This window comes from Cajanus cajan, chromosome 10 (assembly GCF_000230855.2).
Source record: "Cajanus cajan strain Asha chromosome 10, NIPB_CcT2T_4, whole genome shotgun sequence".
NCBI lineage: Eukaryota > Viridiplantae > Streptophyta > Magnoliopsida > Fabales > Fabaceae > Cajanus > Cajanus cajan.
Window position 1 is genome coordinate 38,674,176 of NC_138526.1, and position 5,583 is coordinate 38,679,758.

A 5,583-nucleotide genomic window follows, 5' to 3' on the forward strand; every position below is an offset into this window, starting at 1 on the left:
ACTCAAATGCTACATAAAAGAGTGCTTAAAAAACATTATATATTAGTGAAAGAGTGATGTTATTAGTAATTTCAATTATAAATTCTAAATATTAAACCCTAAGTTGTATAATATTATTTTATATTTATTTATTTTCACTAACTTATTTATTATTTCGCCTGTAAGTTTGTTAATTTTATTAGGGTTATTGTGTCTAAGGTATTGTTCACTTTGGTATTCATTCGTCTGTCACAGTTTTGTCTTTGAAAAAAATGTATATTGGTGGCCTAGGCCTTCTTACTAGCACCAATGTTTTGACGGTAAGTTCATTAACATTGTTAGGATTATCATGTTCGAGATATTGTTTATTTTGACACTTATTAGACCATCATAATTTTGTCTTTGTAAAGACTCCTTGGCTGCAATTGGAGAGGTTGTTTTGATATGCCTATCTCATCCTTTATAAATCAAGATTAAGGATAATTTATAAACATTTTCTCTCCTTAACTTATTGAAGTGTTATTTCAAGAAAAAATCGTGATAGTTCAATAAACACTAAAACAAATAATATCTTGGACGTAATGACTATAATGATAATAGACTAATGATTGAAACATTTGCGTTAAAAAGGGAGTTAAAGTCACTTTTGTCCCTTAGTCTGAACTAAATAACTTGTTTTGATATGTAATAAAATTTCACATTGTTAAGAAATCAAGATTAAGTTCCAACTCTATATGAAAAATGGAAATCAAATCTTAATTTTTAATTAAAAAAATATAAATGTCAAATTGTTGGTAAAAAAAAATCAACTTTTCATATTCATTATTTTTAAATATGTATTAAGTCATTATCCATATTATATTTTTAGTACCATTTCGAAAGGCAAGAATTTCAAATTATTTATTTTCATTGTTATCAAGTATCAACTTGTGTCTTAAGTTATCAAAGTAACTAACAAAAGCATGAAATTGAGGCACTGTAGTGCAAATTTGTTGATTTTTAATAAATATCATCAGTTAAATTAAAACAATATTCCTCACCGTGTAGGCCCTATATTGACGACTCCAATCATTTGCAACCATTTTTGAGAAGAAGAAGAAAAAAATGTTAAGCCAGAGACGCGTTATCTATTTATTTATTCACATGGTAGACACAAAAAAGTAATAATAAAATTTTTGATGTTAACGTCAATGTTAGGTCCATGACAAATTTATTCTATGTAATGCGTATAGATATCCAAATTTATTATTAGATATAGATCTCTTACTATGTTTGATCATATCAAACATATAAACGTATATTGTATTTATATGTAATGCGTATAGATGTAATGTAAATTAAACTGTTGTGTTATATAGTTATATTATTATGGAACGAACTTACACTACTACTATTACGTATGGGAAAATGACATGCTATCTATAGTAGTCACAAACTGAATCTTAAAGTTTAAGAGTTAAACCAATATTATGGTGCAAATTATATAAGTAATATAATTTTTGCTAAAGAAGTTAGCGATACCTAACAAAGCCAAGATCTACAACAATTTTCACTGGTCATTACGTATTATCTATATCATCAAGTTGTTTTAAGGTGTATAAAAGTTGATCAATCGTCATACGTACTTTTTTGCAATTTGCACTCCATAGTACATATAAGATAGGGATTTGCATAGCACAGTACAAGTTGCATGCCAACAAGTTTTTTTTAAAATTGTTTGCAATCCACCATAAAAAAACAATTAATTAATTTCGATTTACTACACTTTCTTTCGATTTACATAATAAAGTGCATATATATATAAATGATATGGATTTGACTCTTGTATGAAGATAAAGTACGAAGTGATAACCATTACGTTAATTGACAAAATAATCAATATATTAACAAGTAATCTTTACGTATACTATGCACGTCGATGCATATATTTATGTTTATATTAATTATTTTTTATTTTTATAGTTTCATAAACTTTATATTTTAGTTGTTAACTTGTTATAATTATTTTATTTTTTATTTCTCTTTCTCTTTCTCTTTTTCCTTCTCTCTCTATATATATAAGGATTTGTTTATTCAAAGAGTAAGTTTACCTAGACTTACGTATTCCGTTCAATAACTCATGTTCTACATCAAATTTTAAGGGGTCCAACCGTTAAATTTAAAGTTCCTAACGTATAAAATATTTTTATGATTATCCATCAATTTGAATGAATGAAACAAAATATCAAATAATTTTTAAATTTTTTTAAATATTTACAAATTTGATGATGTATTAAAAACTTTAAATTTAATAGTTAAATTGTTGAAATTTGATGTAGAACATCAAATAGTTTTCTAGGAGCTAAGTGGCCTCATATATATATATACACACACATATACATGAAGAGAGATCTATTTATCTCACTCAATAACTCATGTTTTACATTAAATTTCAACAATTCAACTATTAAATTAAAAGTTCTTAATGCATAGATGAAGTTTACAATTTTTTAAAAATTTGAAAATTATTTGATACTTCATTTTATTAATTCAAATTGATGAATAATCATAAAAACATTTTATATGTTTATTTGAATTTATATAACGAAGTATCATATGATTTTTAAATTTTTTTAAACATTTGTAAATTTGATATATAAATTAAGAAATTTTAATTCAACAATTGAATTGTTAAAACTTAATATAAATGATGGGTTATTGAGTGGAGTATATGATATATTCTCATGATTGGGTTGTATTTTTTTTTTTTTTACAATGTCCATGCATTTTAATTAAATTATGTTATTTATATCAATTAATAATGGTATGTTTAGATATCTAACAACTAACAGAATAGAATAAAATTAAGCAAAATAAAAAAAGTCAATGTTTCTTTATTTGGATCTTTTTTATAATGAGATAAATAAAAATACTGGTTTTATATACTTACATCAAATTGGAGAGATAAAAGAATTGGGACAAAATAGTATATAGAATGAAATGAAATAAAATGAATTACCTATACTTTGTATTCAATTTTAGTGTATCTATTTTAAATATTTAATTCTAATGGATAATTATTATAATTTCATTTTACTCCACTCCATTCAAATATTATCGATTAATGCATCAATCCAAATAAATCCTTATTAAGTGAAGAATTCTCAGATATAATTGTCTTGCCAAAGAAATCTGCACATAATCACACCAATATTATCACAAATACTTTTAAGAATCTATATATTTTGCATACATAAAATAAATAAGATCCATAAAAAGAGATGTAAGCCATTTATAATAACTGATATCTTTCTAATATACATATGATCGGTTTAAATTATTTTTAAAAAAAATCATTTTTTTTCAAACATAAAAAAAAAAAAGCAAAGGATTATTTTTCTACAAATTTAAACTGAATCAAACATGATTTTATTATGGTTTTCCAACAGGCCAACCTAGCTAGTCTGTGGCTTTAGCACAGATAAAATTGAAGCCCTGTGCCTCCTAAGCTTAACTCGATCTAAATGATGATAGATAAAAATTCAGATATAATTAATTTGCTTTAAATTGTTAAGAAGTGTCTGAATTCAATCCTTAATGGGAATAATTCTTAATCAAAATTTACTTATATTTTGATTGAATCAAATTAGGTTAAAGCGAAACTTTTAAATACTGATGCAAAATATAAAAACAAAATCATACTTGCACAGTTGCACACTGCTATATTGTAAATACTCTATCGAAACCTTTTATTTTTTTCACATATCAAAAAATATTTTAAAATATATAATTGATAATCAGTTGGTTAAGAAATGTACATAATGTGACACCCTCTACCCCATTATTAATATACAACAAATGTAACAATAAAATATTTCTTTTCTTCTTTTTGGGTAAATAAAATCTTTCATAGTTGACAAATATTTCAAATATAACAAGGTAGAAGATTCACATTCGTAACTCATAAATCATAACTCCAGTGTAAAAATTATAAAAGAAAAGAAGTTAAGATTTTCAATACAATTTAGTGTAAAACAAGAAATCATATATATACAAATAATAATAAAGGAAATATAAATTAACTCCAGTAAAGGTGGCAGTGCCTCCTAGTTAGGAATCAATTTATATTTTCCAAATCATGTAATAAAATATAACAAAAATGTACATCTTGGTCTTTTATCAAGAACGTTCAAATTACAATTCTTAACATACATTTTCCTTGAATTATAAACTTTATCTACGTTATCTCTTCGTTAGAAATTACAAAGAAGAGAAACTAAAGTTATAAAACAATAACATATTAGACTAAGCTAGCTAAGCCCCGATGTCACATCCTATCAGAGCATGCCCCACTGAAGCCTTAAGCCTCATCACCAACATCCCCATGATGCTGATCATCTGCAACACAATTTAAAACATATACAAAACAACAAGGGAGTGAGAAACATCTCACTCAGTTTCAGGTGCAGAAATAAAGGTTAAATAGCCCACACACACACAACAAATATAAGTCACATGTAAATAACATACATAAATAATCAAATATCACATATATATTCATTTATCATGCTATGATGTCATGGACTCAACTCATAAATGCATGCATGTGGCGCCATACGGAAGATTCACAATTCATCGTTGGTGACCCTAAGGTACACCTTGTTAGCATGTTACATCGTGGGTGACCCTAAGGTACACATTGTTAGTCATGGGTGACCCTAAGGTACACCTTGTTAGTCGTGGGTGACCATAAGGTACACCTTGTTAGTCGTGGGTATGCGACCTCAGCGGCACACCTGGAGTAATATATGCATATGATGCATGTCATACATTCATAATCTCATAGACTCAACATTTAACTTATTACATAATTTCATTTAATACATCATGTCCTCATTTTTCATAGTCTCATAATCATAGTTTGTCTCAATAATCCATTCTTAAGTCTCATGTCATTTGTCCATATTTCACTAGGTCATGTCATAAATACTCCTCATAAGGTCCGCACAGGAATTCACAGAGATCCAGAGAGCATTCTTGTTCATATTAAACCTCATTTATTATTAACATTAATTTCATATTCATTTATTACTTTCAACAAAGAACAAAGTATAATAAATAGAAAATCGGACAGAACAACGGCACCTTCAACAAAAACAAAGTAGAGTAAATAGAAAATCAAACAGAACAACGGCACCTTCAACAAAGAACAAAGTAAAGTAAATAGAAAATCAAACAGAACAACGACATCTTCAACAAAGAACAAAATAGAGTAAATAGAAAATCAGACAGAACAACGACAAGGGATTGGGGGCCAATCCGACAAACAACTATCCAACAATTATCCCCACACCCCTGAGCGAGGTTCTCACTCCCCCCCTTACCTGGATAGGCGGAGTTGGAACTTGGGCAGGGTCTCCTCCTCTGGATCCCCTTTTTCTTCCCTCTCTTTCTTTCTTTCTTTCTCTCTCTCTCTCTCTCTCTCTCTCCTCTTTCTCTCTCTAAGATTACCACTTCTTGCTCAATATAAATTTTTCACCCCCCCTTGGCCCTATTTATAGGCAATCTGACGCACCCGGAATGGCCCGTACTGATTTCGGAACGGCCCGTTCCGGATCCTTCAAA